The sequence below is a fragment of the Apteryx mantelli genome, chromosome 8, assembly GCF_036417845.1.
Source record: "Apteryx mantelli isolate bAptMan1 chromosome 8, bAptMan1.hap1, whole genome shotgun sequence".
Classification (NCBI taxonomy): Eukaryota; Metazoa; Chordata; class Aves; order Apterygiformes; family Apterygidae; genus Apteryx; species Apteryx mantelli.
Genome location: NC_089985.1, coordinates 36,830,212 through 36,849,596, shown reverse-complemented (window position 1 = coordinate 36,849,596; position 19,385 = coordinate 36,830,212). Strand labels below are relative to the sequence as shown.

Here is a 19,385-nt window from a genome sequence, read left to right as displayed (position 1 = left end):
TAGCACCATCTCTGCATCTGCCCACCATGATGACAATATGGCCAAACTAAAATAAAAGTTAATGACTTCCATTAAGCTTTCCACATGTTCGAAACAGCGATGATATAAGACCCTGACTGAAACAGATGAAGCAAAACAAGTTTGACATAAGCTTCTAAATTGGGCCATGAAATTTAAAAAGTCGTATTTGTAATACACACATGCGCCTGTGTGTGTGCACACACACGCACACACACAAAAAAACCAAAAGGAATGATTATGGCAGCAGGTTGTGTTTCTAGATAGGCATCATTTTCAACTGTATGTCTATTTTGTTGTTTTGATCAGAGAATGATATAATGGAAAATTTTTGTAAGAAAGTTAGATCAAGACAAACTTTTCCATGACAAGCTGTGGCTTTCTGTGGAGTAACAGCAAAATATGTTTATATGAAAAGCTTGCTCTTTTTCATTTGTTCAAGAAAATGCTTGCTGGCCTGCAACAGTTTTGGAAGGGGGAAAGGAAGAAAAAAACCCACAGTATTCAGAATGTTTTACTTTTACAGAGAAAAACATTCTCTGTAAGTGGTCACCCTGATTTTCTTCTTACTTCTCTTGGATAAATGAATAATGTTATCTTAATGTCTGCCCTGTTCAGTGGGTATTCCCTAAAATAATACTGGAAACAATGCAATTATTTAGAGATCATCATTTAATTGTCCAAGATAAAATGGAAAGTCTCTAAGATTTACCTGATTCTCTTCTCTTTGAGCAAGAGAACTGACTTGCTCATTTCCAGAAATAGCTCAATCCCACTTGGTAAAAATGTAAACGACTTTGAACTTCCTATGAATATCTTTTGTCCTAAATCACCAAAGGATAATGAAAGTTAGTTGCTTCTTTCCAAACAAAAGTGTAAATAAGCCGTGAAAGCGTATAGATTTTATTTTAGCCTACTTTTTGTTTTTAATGTTTTTAGTCACCTACAAAGAGATCAGTCTTCTCCCTGCTTTCATCTCCCAGTTTTTAAAGGAAGTGTTTAAAATGATTTAGCTGGTTAGCTTTGCTATGATGATGAGAGATTTAGTAGACCCCATACATGGGGGGAACTTTTATTTTTTCTGTAAAATGCATATTTGACAGGTATTGTAGCAGATTTTTAATGTTACATTTCCGTTCTTACGGGAAACTGCACAAACCAGAGAAGCTAAACCATGTAACATCTTAGCAAACACTAAAAATTCCCTCCTTTCAGTTACTATGTTCGTAAGAGAAGATTGATAACTTCTCAAGGTTTAGCGTTGTGAACAGGTTGAAAAAGCCGTTGTATCTGCCATTGTAGGCAGCCTTTGTAGCACTGTATATAGCCTTGGCATGTGAGTGCATGAAGGTCCTTTTCATCCCAACTGATATTGTAGTTGTTCTAATACGTGGGACGCCGCGGTCGGAATTAGGAGCTTAACATCGCCGAACCGTCAGTTAACTCCTTTATCGCCAGAATAACACCCTGCCGCTGTCAGCAGAGGTGTCCATGTTACCCAGTAACACACAAGTGTTACAACCTGGAATCCTGTGCTGGAGTAAAACTGGATCCAAGTGAGCACATGAAAAATACGTCCTCTTTGCAACTTTAGTTTTCTGCTCTGGAAAAACCTTGATCTAGCAGGGACGAGATCTGAAGCTGCAACACGGCTCCTTAAAGTTATTAATATCAAGTGGGGATTATTTGCCCAGCGAATTCCATTCCACTTTCAACAAGGGTTGCTGTGCAGTGCTTCATTGTGCTCTGATGTCATGTCATTTTAAATGATGGCTTTTCTTTTGATGTGGTAATAATTGTGCTGTTACTCCTGCAAATTAAGAAGGCAATTCATTCTGTGTCTATTGAGGGCTGAGATTTTGTTTCATTTTTGCTGTAGCCCTGCTAAAGTAACTTTACATCTCTTGGTATTTGTAGTGGAGATTTTCTTTCGCTGTTCACAATTACCCATTGTACTTCCTTTTTAAGCCGTTGATTTTGTTCCCCTCTGCAAAATTACTAGCTGACTATGTATTGAACTGCTCAGGAGAGGCTAGCAGCAAGCAGCACCCCGCCCTCATACATGAAAGCACTTTTCCATGTAAAATTATTAATTTCTTATGACAGGCTTTGCTACTATGTACCGTAATAGACAAAGGAATTTTGGAATTCAGGCTACTTGAGAACAGGAAATACATGAGACATTTTGATTGAAAAGTAAATGGTTCACTAAAACTGCAGTTAATCCTTTTATTATCTTTCCAACAGCAGTTTCCACAATACTTTCATGAGGTAAGCTTCCTCCAGTCCAACTGTAACACTCTCAGCATTACAGCTGGTTTAAATTTAGCTAGCCTGCTTCTTTCTTTACTGCAGACAGTCGACAGGCAAAACAGTATCTGGTGTAGAGAACTCCCAACGTTTTGAGTACGTATTCTGCTCTCTGTGTTTCCTTGCCAAAACCTGCACTCTGCGTATTCTGTTTTCATATTCTGTTAAATATTCTAATTAAGCGGTGCCTTCTCTTCATTGTGTCCCTCAGATTGGTTTTTCCTTGGGCTCTGCAAGTAGTCTAAAGGAAACTACCTAATCTCTTTGCAATATCCTGTTATGTTTCATACTTAACTCATGTTATTTTAGTTTTATTAAATTTGGGGTTCATCTGCATTATAATCAAAAATATATCCAACAAAAATAATGATGCAATGCCTTTAAGACTTTAACTTCTGAAGATTAATTTCATGCTTTTTTAGATTTGATGTCCCAGACAATTGGAATTTTGATTGTCTGAGACAGCAAAAATTAGCAAGCTTAAATAGTTTTTATTCAAAAAAGAAAAGTTTCTCATAGTTGCATCTTTTGCTATTTTTCAGTACTTTGGCGGGTAGAACCCTGCTGATCTTCAGATATCATATCCTCAGTTTAAGCCTCTGTTTGCAAATGTAAATACAGAGCTGCTCATTTAGTTGTCTAGAATTATTTGATTTGAATAAATGCATACTTGGCTTACCAGTTTGTCCTCTTACACTCTTGTGGCTTCATAAAGAGTAGAAAATGAAGTTCCCATCACTGTATGCATACGTGCTCAGGGAACCTATGTTGCAAGCCTTCACAGACATGAGCAAAGGTAAGTATGTTTGTCCTTATGTAATTTCTACATGTGCAATTTGTGTTAATGGAAATTGGGTATCATAACTTGTGTGATATCCATGAAAGGAGATTGCCAGTGGTAATAGCCATTGTTAATGTCTCTTATTTCGTGTATCTTAAAGAAACAAATGCCTCCTGAACATGTTCTAGACCTGTTTGTCACGTCATGCTCCTGCCTAGATAGTTAAGATTGGAGCAGAATCTTTTTTCTTGCATATATGCAAAATACTCAGTTTGGGAGCAGTCTTGGTGCAATGATTTGGGTGCTACTGTTGTACACAGTGAAATTCAGCAAAAGTGCTGTAAGTAATCAGTTCTTTTGAATCCCTAAGGGAGTCATACTATAGGTACCCTATTGGACCTGGGGAAATTGAGACGTGGAGAAGATAAGTAACTTGCCTAAAGGCATCACTAGGCAATTTCAGCATTCCAGACCCAGATCTTATGTTCAAATCACAACATCACACACGCTAACCATTGGCTGTTCTACCAATGAAGCAGATTTTTGTACAGATCACATAAAAGATAGTGGTCTTGTGGAACTTTTTGTTATTTTTATTGTGCCTCTATGACGTAGGTGGTTTGACATGTCATAAACCTGTAAAAACTTTCATCTGAGCACCAGAAGACCCCTCTACATTTGTAATACATCATGGGCAGCAACCCACTATTACACTTACAGGCAAAAAAGGGCCTACTGAGCAGATTGGTATTATTGCTACTGCTACTAAGGAAACGAGTGTGGAATCTCTGTTCTCAGTAGACAGCAAGTAATACGGGGACTGCAGCCAGTGGGGAGCGTGTATTTAGCAATGCATGGTGAGTAATGAGCTCTCTCGCTATCTACAGATGAGACTAAGGGACAGTCCTGCATCTGCGGGGAGAATAGGTGTAGATGCTTTCAGTTACTTCACCTAAACAATAAGCTTCCTCACCTGACTCAAGGGAAGGCTGTGAGGGCCTGCAAAGTGTTTTCAGCTGTCCAAGTGGAGGGTGTAATGCACTGGTGCCAGAGGAGTGCTTTAAAAAACAACTTTAATATTAGCCTTCTTTCTTTTGAAGTCAATAGTGGGAAACATCCATTCTATCAAAGCTGCCTTTCCAGTGATCTCTCTTTATATTAGGTCTCTCTGATGGCATTTCCCAATACTGTCAAGGAATTGGAGCATTAAAAACACTTGGTCATTAGAGGAGAAGTAGACAGCAATTCAGTGGTTTGGTAAAGATGCAACATTTATTTGTTTATGAAAACCACTACAGATTATGTGACAGGACAGATGGGTTTCAACATGCCCCAGCACTGGAGGACAGGCTGGCAAATAGCTCTAGGCTTGGCTCCACATCAGCTAATGCCCAGTGGCAGCTGGTGAGAGTTCGGACTCCTCCGTGTGAGTCCGCGGAAGAGCTCCAGGCTAGCAGATCCTGCAGAACAGAAGCTGTAGAAGTTAGCAGCCTCGTTGCCTCTGCGAATGGGACTGTGCCTTGTTTCGCTGTGGTAGAATGGCGACGGCAATTTGTAGCTCCTAGTGCTGGCAGGAGGTTTAGTGCAAAATGCTATGGTGTCCTAAGGGCTTTGAGAGCTGCCTTCTGGAGCGGAGCTGCAGAAGGAGGATCTGCCTGTGTTTTCCCTGTGTGGCCGGGGATTGCTGGCCTTCCGGGCGTTTGCTGAGGTGCATCTGCTTTAGCAGGCTGCTAGAGAAAGGCAAAGGATGTTGGGCCACATGGACCTTTGCTCTGATCGAGCAGGGCCATTTTGTTGTGCTTTTGCAGCAGTTGGATGTAGGTTAGGTCTGGCGGGAGTGCTCTCGAGTTTTTGTTTGCCTGAAACTAAATGAATGCAAATGGCATAAATTCTGACTATTGCCAAAGAATGGTATTCAGGTTCACTTGTGTGCCTTAAAAATTTTACATAGGACACTGAAGAGATCCTGATAAATGGGATATGCATAGTTAAAGGTATAGCATCTGGCTTCCACGGGGGGCTTTGTAATACATACCTTTTTCTTCCTATGAGAGACTTTAATTACATGAGGTTTTATTTCATTTGACTTGGCAAATTATTCAATAATTGGGGACCCGGTTAAAACATAATCGTTCTGTTTGTCTGCAGTTTTTCTGGCATATTTATACAGAGCTAGTCACCAAGGCAAGTAGATTTGGTGGTCACTCAGTCTTCTAAGGAATGAAATGGGGTAGTAATATCACCACAACATTTACTCACCCTGTGAAACTCACTGCCATAGGATGTAATCAAATTAGTTAATATTATTGTGTTTTTCCGTGCTGGGTAATTTCCTCTAATAATGCTTAGTATCTGCTCAAGCTAAGACGAGAGGAATAAGCAGACACAGTAGTTTAGGGAACAGATAGCCTCGTGGCACAAGGGTGAGTATTTTACTTTTACATTCCATATTAGAAGTTTACTAGGTATTCTAGGCTAGTGTTTTCAAAGTAATATCATTGCAAAACAGAGTTTTGAGAAAAAAACATTTGTGAATCAGGGTCACATTCAATTAATGAATAGATTTGGCAAAAGAAATGAGGGGGAGGCAGGGGACTGGACTGGAGGGTTTTGTTATTGTTGACATTTTCTGAACAGTGTAGCATTTTGGAAATAATGAAATATTTCTATATTTTAATCCAACCTTCTTGACTTTCCATTTCAGAATGAAGAGAGTTAAACAAAAGGTTTTTTTGGTGGTTGTGTAAAATCTCTCCCAATTTAATTTATTCAGTGTTTTCATTTTGCTAGAGCAGTCCCCAAACAATTCTATTTCAGCTCATCCTGGAGTGATTTCTCCCTTCTTCAGTGTTTTGATTTGACTACTGAAAAATCTATTATTTACATAACTCCAACTGTGACATGATGATCTGAGTAGAGGGGAAATGATCCATCTTCCTCTGAAGCAGCAAATATTTGTCAGAATCCTAAATACTTTGAGCTATTGAAAAATACCCAGCAATGATCTGATCTGCAGGGAGGATCTTATCTTTTTATCTTAAAAATTGTTCCCTGCAGTGCCTGTGCTGCTTGACACCTTTATGCCCCATAGAAGAGGCAGTTGCATCCGAACTCCTCCGTACCAAGAAAAGTCATTCATGTTCTTTGTCGAATGATGTAGCCTAAAGTATGCCCAGCTTAGAAGCTTGAAATTTATTAGTTGTGACCTGCAATGTCTGGCTGCCAGAAAGCAAAATTCTAGGCATTGCTCCGAGATCTTTTTGGAAAATTTCCCCTAGGCTCCTTTCCCCTTCCCTTTGCCCAGCTTGCACACAAAAACGACATCTCATTACCATGTTTTTAGCCTTATCCCCCTGTCGCAGAGAACTCAATAAGTAGTGATTCTTTCTCATTTTAAGACACGGAGAATTATTTCCAGCTCTGTTGTGGCCTGGCTCTGGATGATAGTCCACATGCAGATTTAGTCAAACCCCAGTCTCAGCACAGACCCATAAACCTCTCATGGGGCATCACCTTTTGAAGATATCTTGCAAGCAGCCTCTAACTCCCAATTCATTCCAGCTGCACAAGATCACTTTCTTTGCCATGCAGATCAATGAATTGTATCAAATAATCACATCTGAGGATGCAAAAAGGGAAAGGCTTTTCAGCCTCCAAGCACTAGCTTTGCAATAACTCTTCGGGATTTCTGTTGCTCGCCATTCCCCATGTAGCAAAAGTGTGACAAGATTTCTCTCTCACTATGCATCCTGTCTGGGACTGAGCCGTCCATCACTTTCACTATATGAATCTGCACCGGAGTAAAGCTGAAGTGATATACCCTCAGCTAGTCAGACGCATTCCCCATCTAGTCGTAAGTTTTGCAGGGCAGTAAATACAACTGTGAACTACCTGCTTCCTGCAGGAATATCTTAATACACCTCAAGAGTATCTCAAAGATGTGGCCAGTGGTTGGGTCCTGAAACTGTAATTCTCCAGGGTCCCAAATCATTTCAGTAGGGTGAGTTGTCTCCAGGAGAGCTGGGTAAGAATACTGCTGTAGGCAGTGTGCAGTAACCTAATATCTAGGAGCAATGACAGAAGTTTTTTTTGTTTTGTTATAATTTCATTTTTTTAATTGTGCATCTGAATATTATTAATCTTATCATTTAAAAGGTGGAGAGCTTTAAAGTTCCAAAATTTTAAACAAAGTCCTCGCGATTGTGTTCTTGAGGTTAAGTGCTTGGCTTTATTTTATTTCTGTGTATGTGTTCTGCGGGGATTATTAAAAATGGTGTGGAATTGTTCTGAACTCTCCGTGATTTAGCCTTTCTGAACAGCAATTAACCTCAAGAAAGAAAAATAGCTTGAATCACCTGGTGGAGAGTTTGGTCAAATTAAAAAGCAGTAAAATTAAATATTGTTTAAAAACTGTGCCAATGATATACTCATTAATATCTCTTATTAGGCCAATACATTTTAATGCTCTGTATTAGTGAAACATATGTCATTTAATAAAAATGTTAATCTGCATTTGCAGGCAGCACAAAGGCTGTATAGCATAGTCTCAGGGGAGAAAGAGGAATTTAGTGCACATTAAAAACTTTATGCAGTCATTTATGCAGTTGGATCTCAGTTCTAAATGTGATGAATTTGCTTGTTACTTCAGGGCAAACGAGCAACAGTTAGCCTTTAACAATCGGATGAGAAATAAAAAGCCATAGTTCCCCAAAGCAGGGTGTTTATATCAGCTTGGGCTTCACAGTGGGCCAGAGTCTGAAACCTTCACTTGCTTGTTTAGCAAATAGTCCAATGGGCCTAGTAATAAAATCATGTGTTATTTAAACTTAGTATACCAAAATTTACCTTCTGGCCTCTGACACTTCACATTCAGCATGATTTTCAGAAGCAGACCCTGGTTTGGGATAGCTCTATTTTAGAGGTCCCCCGTGTGGATAGGCATCTCTGAAGTTGAAGTCTTGTTTCTTCAAACCAGAGTATAAGTGAGTTACTGAAATTTCATGAGTACTTCTGGAATTTTGATCTTATATCTTTTCTTCCTCAGTTTCCTCACAAGTACAGTGAAATAAATCTCTCTGGAGCATAGTGAGGTTGAATAATCCCGGTGAGTTAGTGAGGCCAATAATGCATCTATAATGCTATTTTGCATCTTTAATGGCTCCTTCTGCTGAGAATCTCAGAGCTTTTCCAAGCTGCAGCCTGTACAGCATTCCCTTTGCGATGAGAGCTGCTGTGCCCAAATTTCAGATATACATAAATTCATGCAAACTACTCTGCTACTTTCTGTCCCTGTTTACGTTGGTGTAATTGTGAAGAAACCCTGAATATACACCAGGGTACATAAGCCCAGAATGGCTCAGCCACAAGGTGCCAAAAGTCACACAGAATCACAGAATTGCAGAATGGTTGAGGTTGGAAGGGACCTCTGGAGATCATCTGGTCCAACCCCCCTGCTCAAGCAGGGTCACCTAGAGCACATTGCACAGGATCGCGTCCAGGCGGGTTTTGAATATCTCCAGAGAAGGAGACTCCACAACCTCTCTGGGCAACCTGCTCCAGGGCTCTGTCACCCTCACAGGAAAGAAGTTTTTCCTCATATTTAGATGGAACTTCCTGTGTTTCAGTTTGTGCCCATTGCCTCTTGTCCTGTCGCTGGGCACCACTGAAAAGAGTCTGGCCCCATCCTCTTGACACCCTCCCTTAAGATGGCAGCACAGCCCTCTGGCGTATCGGCCACTCCTCCCAGTTTTGTATCGTCAGCAAACTTGCTGAGGGTGCACTCTGTCCCTTCATCCAGGTCATTGATGAAGTTGAACAGGACTGGACCCAGGACTGACCCCTGGGGGACACCGCTAGCTACAGGCCTCCAACTAGACTCTGCGCCACTGATCACAACCCTCTGAGCTCTGCCATTCAGCCAGTTCTCAATCCACCTCACTGTCCACTCATCTAGCCCACTCTTTCTGAGCTTACCTGAGGATGTTCTGGGAGATAGTGTCAAAAGCCTTGCTGAAGTCAAGGGAGACAACATCCACTGCTCTCCCCTCATCTACCCAGCCAGTCATTCCATCATAGAAGGCTATCAGGTTGGTTAGGCATGATTTCCCCTTTGTGAATCCATGCTGACTACTCCTGATCACCTTTTTCTCCACATGCTTAGAGATGACATCCAGGATGAGCTGCTCCATCACCTTTCCAGGGATGGAGGTGAGGCTGACTGGCCTGTAGTTCCCTGGGTCCTCCTTCTTGCCCTTTTTGAAGACTGGAGTGACACTGGCTTTCTTCCAGTCTTCAGGCACCCCTCCTGTTCTCCATGACCTTTCAAAGATGATGGAGAGCGGCCTGGCAATAATGTCTGCCAGCTCCCTCAGCACTTGTGGGTGCATCCCATTGGGGCCCATGGATTTGTGGGTGTCAGGTTTGCCTAAATGATCTCTAACCTGATCCTCCTTAACCAAGGGAAAATCTTCCTTTCTCCAGACTTTCTCTCTTGTTTCCAGGATTTGGAATTCCTGAGGGCTGGCCTGAGCAGTAAAGACTGAAGCAAAGGTGGCATTCAGTAACTCTGCCTTCTCTGTATCCTTCATCACCACGGCACCCACCCCATTCAGCAGTGGGCCCACATTTTCCCTAGTCTTCCTTTTGCTACTGATGTATTTGAAGAAGCCTTTCTTCTTGTCCTTGACATCTCTTGCCAGATTTAATTCCAAATGGGCCTTAGCCTTCCTCATCGCATCCCCGCGTACTCTGACAACGTTCCTGTATTCCTCCCAAGTGGCCTGTCCCCCTTTCCACTTTCTGTATACTTCCTTCTTCTGGTTGTGTTTTGCCAGGAGCTCCTTGCTCATCCATGCAGGTCTCCTGCCCCCTTTGCTTGACTTCTTACTTATAGGGATGCACTGATCTTGAGCTTGGAGGAAGTGATGCTTGAATACGTACACGTTGAGTCCCTGGCAGAAAAGGCAAGAAAAAGAACTACTTCCTGAAGTGTTTTCTCTTCCACCTATTTTTTAAAGTTGGTGTGAGGCCTGAGACTATGCACCTCTATTGACAAATAGTGCCTTCCACTTCAGGGTATTACTCACGTGAGTAAGGGTTTGCAAGACTGGGATTTTTTTCAGCTGTACAGTGGTTTTCAAAGAAAATGTTGCCACTGCAGAGTGCTCAGCACTCTGTATTTAATCTTCAGGACACTTGTATTTTCTGTTTTTGAATAACTCAAAAGGGGCTTCATTTCCAATAGCTGTAAATTTACATCACTGACATCTGTCATTGCCTGACTTTTCTGTTCACATCCCTGGGCTGACTGTGGAATCAAGGAACAATATGAGTTTCATTCCTAAGTCTGCTTTTGTTGTCTATAGCAATGTCTTCCCTCGATCTCCTTTTTTATTGTTGTGTACAGATAACATATGTGTGAAGGGATCCTACACTCAGGTACAGTGTAACTGCAATGTTAAATAATTGATTTTGATCTTTCTTTTGAAACTGCATCCAAGCCATTTAAAAGTGGGAAATGGAAAAAGCATGTTCTCATAATCCAGCTCAGTAAAGTTTGCACAACTGCTCTTTGTTTCATCATCCCTACAATAAATCTTTCATTTTTGCCAGTTGAGAATGCCTACTAAATCTGCAAATGATTACTTCCCTGAATTGTGTTGGGATTCTTGCAATACATTTTTCTTACATGGGTAATGATAAAATAAGAGTCCATCAAAAATATTTTATTGCCTGGCAGAGAGCCTTTTATGAAATGGTTTTGATTCAAGGAGATTCTTCCAAGTGTTTTAGAACTGTTGCTTACAACTTTCCTTTAACCCTTGCATGGAGGGCTGCCAGGCCCTGGGAACGTCAGAAACAAAGTTAAGTCAATCAACAACTGGTAGAACGTGGGACTTGGGTATCAATTTAACCTGCAGCCCTTGGAGTCAGAGCGAGAGCATGCTGCTTCAACATGTACTTGTAAAGGGTATTATGTTACTATTAGATTAGAAAGCTGATGAATGTCAGACTGATGGGAACCTTGTAAAACTAATCTGCTGTGTCCATGTTGATATGATTTCACTCTCTGTTTTAGTGAGAGAAAGATGGAATATTAAAAAAAAGAAAAACATAAAGCAAAAGTGTTAGAGCCTTCAGGGTCACTGAGTCCAACCTCTGCGATCCTGGGTATCATGTCACATTACATAATGCCATCAGTATGCCCCGAGGGACAGAATACCTGTATGTCTGTGCCGCTGAGAAAGATATGGTGTCAACACCTTGACTGGCAACTCAGGATCTTTCAAAGTCATGTGAAGCAAATCCTGCCTTATTTTTCCCAGTTTCAAAGTGGGTACAGCTACATTTGTCTGCCCATGGGCAGTAACTGACTGGCTGCAAGGATTGCTTTGCTTTTCCTTATGAAGTCTTAACCTGGCTCCCCTAGATCTCAAGCGCACTGTCTCCATGTAAAACAAGGCCCACGGGGCTACTCCTGGCATGGCACAGTCATAGTGCATGAAAATGCACTCTAGTACTGCAGGGAGATGGGGTCTGGCAAGAGATCTACCTTGTGATATTTGCTTGCACTCACAGCACACCAGCAGTAGACCTGACTCAGTGTGGGATGCTCTCAGCAAAACCACATCTAATGTTTGACAAGTTGCCACTTGCCCACTTGCCTCCATGCAATAAATTCTCTCCCCAGACAAGACATGGGGTCTTACTAACGTAGCGCTGAAAAAGCAGAATATGTGAAAAGATATAGAACTATCACAGTTATTCACAGACTTTCATCTTCCTGCACGTCCTCAAACATTATGACATTTTTAATTGCATGGTCATGGTGATCTCAGAGTTCACTGTTTACAGTGCTTTGGTCTAACTAAACATTTCTAGCTTGTGTTTTGTCTTCAAGAAGTGAAAAGCTGACAACAAACACACAGAAACCTCACATGAATCAGATACGCAGAGCCCATCAGCCTAGTCAGTGTAAGTCTTCCAGCCAGGTGGATGCCAAATAGCATCCTTTCCATTTCAAAATGACAAATCCTCCTCTTGTGTCTTTCTTACTTTGGAGCTGAAATGGTGTCTCGGATTATTATTAACCATTTTTTTTCAAAATTTGAAAGGAGAGGAATGGAAGGACTTCCAGGTGAGAAGAGGCTGTGCTGAATTTAGAGGGAGAGGTATCGGAGGGACACAGAGAACATCTGACCAGGGACCAGAGACCATGAAAGGTCATGTGAGGGATTCTGTATCATCTTTCCTCACAAGTGGATATTGAAAAGCAGCAAATTTAGTACTTCTTAAAGGAAAGAGCACAGAGCAAAGTGGAGTGATCGGAGTGGAAGGAAGCCTTGTGAGTCGAGGGTGTTCTGTAACTGGGCTGCGATATCCCATACCGTCTCTCGACTGCGCTTAGACAACTTGTAGCCGGGCCGCTGGAATGACAACATGTTTAAAACATGAGCATTTGTAGTAGCATTACTTCATTTCCAGTGCTGTAAAAATACCATTCACCTAATGGGGTAGCAGCCTGCAAGTTCTCATGATTTCAGCTGTTTTGGAGTTACAGGAGTTCTGTTCCTTCATGGCAAGCGTCCATCTCTCATTTTAGCATCTTTGGCACTCGCCTAAAGGATGGGAAATTAAAAAATGATTAAGGGGACAGAGAGAGTCTTTTAAGGAAAGATTAAAGAAATTAAGCAAGGGCTAGGGGGGAAAACAAGAGGAAAGGGAGGGATTGTTTAGGCGAGGGTAGAGAATATAAGTAGGGATAATCGGACAAAATCAGACAAAGGAAAAATTCAAGCTAATCTTTCAGTAAAGGTTTCCTAATAGTAAGGTGTATTTTAGAGTGGAACAGTTTCACAGTGGAAATAGTGGATGCCCAATTGTATGAATAATTTAACCTAGACTGTGAACAACTGGAAAATATATTGTAGAGAATCATCTTGAATGTAAACTAGGTTATTCCCAATTTCTGTCATTCTGTGTTAATCATTTATTGAGTCATTAGGCATAAGATAAGGGCCTATATTAACAGGCACAGGAGAACAGTTTCAAGCCTTCAGGTGTTTGCATTCTTATGATATTATTTGCTTATTTTGTCCTCCTGATGTTGCTATGAGGTAGCTGGGGATGGCCACAAGGCAGGGGGTGCTCAGCATTCCCTGGGGTTTGGGCCCCACTGTCCTTCCATGCATCCCATGGCCAGAGCATCTCACAAATGGATGCTTCCCTTTCACACTGGAAAATATGAAAGCAGGGATGACTGGCTAGAGCAGTCGGTTTACCAAGAAAGATGCCTTCTGTTTTGCCTTGCCCTTACCAGACTTGACCTTTATAGAACAAAATGTTTCTTCTCACCATTCTTCGCTTTGCTTTTCATTCCAGTGAATGCTAATGTGGCGCCAAGACATTGTGCCACAAATGACTGTGCCATGACATATGGATATTTTATTTCTGCTTTGAAACCGGGCAGATAAAGACTGTAGGTTGAGCACAGCAGCTTGACCTGCAAATTCCTGGTCCAACTTCCTGAAACGTCAGGCAGTAAAATCCAAGTTTTGGTCTAAGTGTGATGTTTCAGTGTGCATTGAGCAGTGTCCCAGAACCTGGGGGGGTTGCTCTGTGTTTTGGCTGGGGAAGGGCACTGGGCACAGCTGCACTGTGGACATGGGAGCTGCACAGCTGGGGAATCACCGTCAAGTGTAAAAACAAAGTAAAACCTTGGGGGACAGAGTGAGGATCAGCTCCTTCCTAAACACATCCACTGGTAAATCTGTACCTGGGCCTATGTTTGTCAGTTCATCAGCATCTCTGAGGAAGATAGACATGGCAGAAAAGAAAGATAAAGAAAAGCAGGAGAATGCAGCCTTCCTATTTACATTTGGCAGGGACTGAGGTTCCTTGCAAAGCTATTTGCAGATCAGGAAGTACAGAGCACACCCGCTCTGTATTTGCTTTCAGTTTTTGCACCAGCCGTTTTGAACAAGTTGTTTGTCTTTGGGAGGTGAAAGCACTCCCTTTAAGAATTTGTCTAATGGATATACGTAGGCAACAGAGGACTGTTTTTGCAAAACACCAGAGGTGCAAACTTAGAAGGTAGCTTAAGCTTGTTTTGAATATTTCAGCTTGTTAGATATAGGCTCTGTACATGGAAGTTGTTTTAGGAAAATCTGTGTTGAAACACATCTCTGAATGGCAAGAGAAAAAATTGGGTATTGCAGTCATCCCAAATACTTTCAATTTTGATTGTTTATAGCAACGCTGACAGAAACTAACACTATACACAAAACTGGTTTTGAAACTACCCTTTTTTTCAGAGTTAATGACCCACAGGCTAATGGAAATTCGCCAGTTTTTACCAGCTGGGATCTGGCCTGATTTTGCTGGGAATGAAAAGTGCAAAGAAACGGTTGGGATTTTGAAAGTCTGTGATGGTTGTCTTCTTTCATTATATAGCCTTTGCTTTTTTGTATGTTGTGTTTGTGATTGACCTGTACTTAGCAGAAATGCCTGCTCTGTCCACGGACAATATAATACACTCAGCCAGGAATTCCCTTTGATAACTGCATTTAGATCCACTTCTGTGAGAACCCAAACCCATCCCAGTCCGTTCAAGAAGTCTTCTACTGGAGCATGGCTTTACGGATCCCCTGACAGCTCACCTGCTCTAACTCCATCCAGAAGAGGGTACTCATATGCATTTTATAATATGCTACTGGTTTATTGCACTTGGGTCTTTCAGAGCCATACCTCGGGACTTCCCACGTTACAGGCACAGCCGGTTTGGCTCACATGCTTCACCTGGAAAAGGCAGGCTCTGTACCTGAGTGCATTTGTTCCTAAAATCAACAAAAGAGAGTGAGCGAGCCATTTATACCAATTATATTAAACAAAAAATCCCCTAAAGGCAAGACTTTATACCATGCATTATATTCAGGCAAGTGTGGGATCATTAGTGTCACTCATAGTAATTTGATTTACCCCCATGGCTTCAAACAATGCATGGCTCATAGCCTTGTGAATTGGTGTGCATTAAGAATTACATGGCAGCCCTGCATTTTTAGAAGGAAAACTCTTATGTTTTTTAGTGTCATGAAGGTTTTATTGTTATAGAAGTTTCTTTACAAAGATAGATGTTACTTCAGTTCACACTAAACAAATTGACTCTGGAGTTTTCAGTCTCAGTTTTCCAGAGACAAATTGTGAAAACATCTAATTGTAGCCTAAACAAAACCATATTTTTCATAAAAACATGGCAATTTATCATTCTAAGTCTATGGTGCTGTGCCCAGGAACCATTTCAAGTACAAAAATCCAGTGTGCAAAATAGCCACCTTAGACAAAACAAACGATCAAACCAGTATATCAAATTGAGTGCTTTCGATTGCAACATTGCACTGAAAATGTTGTCATTGTTTAACTCTCTGTCCCTTCATACAGTCAAAGACACCAAAGTACACTTAGGAAAATGGTAAATACAGAATACTGGCAAATTTAGCTTAAATACAGTTACTAGTAGAAAACTGTAATAAGACTGTCTAATCCAGGACTGATTGCAACCAATTTTAATTTAGATTGTGAAAGATGAAGAACAGAGAGCCTTTAAATCCTTCTTTCCAGTTCTTTCCTACATTTGTGAGCGTACAGTGGCTTTACTCATGGTCTGAATGTGGTTCTGATAAATTCTGATAAATGTTTTATAATGTTATTATAGAAATGGACACATCATTTAGCTATCAAATTGTTGGGTTTGTTTGAGGGGAAGAGAGGATGGTGAGAAGGACTGAGAGTGAAGGGGCTGGTTATTCTGCTAAATACAGAGAAATGTTTGCTGCCGAGAGGGCAGCCCTGCTGTTGGACATGCTGGAGCAGTCACAAAGGAGCCGTTGCAGGTCTCGGGTGGGACTGTAGCTGCGGCAGTGTGGGCTGGCGAAGTGCTGCTCCCCACACACCCACCTGTGAGGGTGCCTGAGCACTGCAGCAGGCTGCCCAGAGAGGTTGTGGACTCTCCACCCTTGGAGATATTCAAAAACCATCTGGACAGGCTCCTGGGCAACCTGCTTCAGGTGACCCTGCTTGAGCAGGGGGGTTGGACCTGATGATCTCTAAAGGTCTCGTCCAACCTCCACTGTTTGGTGATTCCGTGATTTGCATGCTGCTCTGGCCCGTCCGCCCCGGGCAGACAGTGACCGTGGGACACTGGGAGGGAGAGACACCTTCGGGTACCAAGGTGTCCCCCAGCTGCTGTCTCTTAGGGCAAGGCAGCATCCCCATCCTTCATGCATCTGCATGGAGCCTCCCCAGCAACAAACTCCAATCCTCTGCCAGTTCCTGAAGCCAAATTTCAGCTGTGCTGAAAGCAGGTGTAAAACTCTCCTTGGCCGCAAATGAGCAGGAACACAGCCAGGGTCTGTGTGATACAAGCTTGATTAATCAAGCCCCAGTTCACTGGGAGCTGGAGAGGTGGGTAACTGTCCCTGGGCTTCGCGGTACTGCGGGCAGCTCCACTGCACGGTGCCCCTGAGGGCTCCTCTCTGTAAGTGCCCCAAACACGTTCGAAAACAGGGTGATTTGATCTGGGAGGCTTAGAAGTTTGCAGCTCAGCTTTAGGGAAGACACATGACATGAATCATCCAGGAACTCTGTTCTTCAGTGAATTTGCTGGTAATTGCACACTGCAGTAACGTTAGTACTAAACAGGATGAGACGTTTATTACAGCGAGTCATAGCCCACTGCAGGCCAAGTGTTCCTCAAATATAAGCAGACAACTCATGCCTGGCTGGCTTTGGGGATCAAAATGGAGCAGGGTGGGGGGGATATCTTACTTGCATCTATCAGCAAGTAGTCCTAGGAGAAGAAAGGGACACACGACTCCTTTATTCCCTCTTCCTCTGTAAATTTGGCCCTCTCTGTTTAATTGTGGCTGCAGAATTTAGCTTTGTTGTGTAGTAACTGTTTTAGTTTTTGGTCTCAGGTTATCCAGGAAACAAAACTTATGATAGGAATCAGAGCGAAAAGGACAGTTCATTGTTTATCAGTGCAGTGTATCAGTCAATTCAGGAATAAATAAAATTGATGGCTGGTAGTGGTGCCGAGGGCAATGTGTTAGGTGTTTCCCCCCTCTTCAGCAGGCTCCTGAGGGTATTGACATCAGGGCTGTGATGTGCTCACAGCCCGGTGAGCCAGTGGGCGTCCTGAGGGGGTAGGATGCAGGCTTGGAAATACCAGAGATGGGGCAGACGGGGCTGGCACTCGGCACAGGAGCGGGGCCAAACGTGGTCAGGTTCATGGTCAAGATATTTCTGATCTCGTTACCTCCTTGGTTGCCACTTTGGGCTTTAGCAGCAGAGTGTCCTATGCAGTGGTTATGTTAGAAGTGGGCTTCCTATGTTTGTTCCTGCTCTCTTCATTAATAGTAATGGAGTACAAAAATCTAGCTCTTTTTTTGTTATCAAAATAAATACAGTCTTCAGGACCAGTTGTGGTCGTATGTGGACTATATGAACTGTACTATTTAAATATTTGCTCATAGCACTACCCCGCTGCTGCCTTATTAAGCCTTCTAGAGCACTGGCTCCAATGAGGAATTAAGTTCACTTGGAAGGGAAAGGATTTCTCCTTCAGTTCAAAAGCTACCCATCACGTTTGGAAAGATAAATAGGAAGAGAAGACAGACAAAATGTGAAGAATACGTATACAAGCTAACAGGCTTAGAACAGGGAAAATAAGAAAGTCAGAGGTTACATCATGTTATTGTAAGAATACATTATTTTGTTTTCAAAACTGTTATTCAACAGCAGGATGAATCCTTGACTCATCTAGTGTTTGAACTTCCAAAACAGCTTGCGGTTGTTCCATCATTCTTCTCACACGATCCCAAAAGACACAAAAGTTAGAGGCAGTGATTAATCTTTCTGCATTAATGGCCTCATCCAGCGTTTACTGATGTCAAGAGAAAGCTCCCTCTGTGCTTCAACAGACTTTGGAGCCGGCCTGTGATTTTTCATAATTACACACAAGCAGCAGATGAGAAGAAAGTTAGGAAAATCTTTCCAAGTCCCGAAGAGCCGATTTAAGAAACTGCTATATTCTGCTATATTTATATCGAAAAACCTTAAGATGTACTTAGAAATACACAAACACATGGTTTATAATTCACTGTGATCATTTCCTACCTTTGATGCTTTGCTTTGTTTAACGAGTTGTGTATGTGTATACACAAGAGTAAATACCCTAATCCTAATTGAAGATATACATATAGACGTTTAACAAAATGGATTGCTTATATAACGCCATAAAAGAGCATAGTGTTTGTGTGTAAATTATATTTCTACATAAATTTCCTACAGTATATATGGCCAATGTAAATAAATTCTTGTCACGGTAGTGGGTTTTATCTATATATTTGCCTTTATAAACTAGCAGGTAATAATTTAATAACTAGCAGGTAATAATTTAATTCAGAAGGTCCTTCCAAAAATGCAATTAATGTCTTTTGTTATAGTTTCCCTGGGTTTAATAATCCCCTCTTCCAGATTTACATTGGTTTCTGGAAAGTAATGCTTATTAGAGTGTTTTTCCAAATTGGCCACAATAATCCACTGCAATCTGCCAGCTGAATCATTGCTATGCTTGTGAAATTGCCAGCATCGCCTGACAGTTATTACTGGGGTAGGAGGGGAGGGGGAAAGGGAACGAAAGTTTCATAATATGTCACTGTTACTGATACCTTGGCTATGGGTCTTGTATTTGGATTGAAGTGTTTACCAAATTCTTTATGAAAGATTGAATGCCTGGTGATAGATTGGCCGTGGGGCTATAATGGAGACAAGAATTTAGTAATTTCATTAGGCAATTGTATTTCATTCTGGGCATATTTTAAAGCATATAAATATATACGTGTGTGTGTGTGTGTATATGTATGTATGTATGCATTCCCCCCACTCCTCCTCAGCCTGATTCTTGGAGAAAAGGGGTTGCAGGGCTGCTCTGGCCTTGCTCAGGTGTTGCCGCTCCAAAGTCTTCCTGATGCAAGGCATAAAAGTCATTTTGTCTTGGATTTTTTTTTAATTTATATTCTTGCAGCCCCAGCCCTTTTAGCATGGAAGTTTTTGCCTTTTGTTGTATACCATGGGCTGAAATAGTGGGCACCCGCTTCAGTACAGCCAGAGAAAGAACAGATTCTGAAACCTTCTTTCATTCCATGACTCGTGGTTAAATTTTCCGTGTGACAGCGATAACTTTCCCTTAGGTACTAGCTAGTGCAAAAGGCACATCGCT

General features: G+C 41.8%; 1 protein-coding gene across 1 annotated transcript in view; it reads left to right on the top strand.

The window, feature by feature from the left end:
- Nucleotides 1-19,385, top strand: part of GLIS1 (GLIS family zinc finger 1) — a 201,878-nt gene that overhangs the window by 102,669 nt on the left and 79,824 nt on the right. The gene's annotated exons all lie outside the window — the stretch shown is intronic.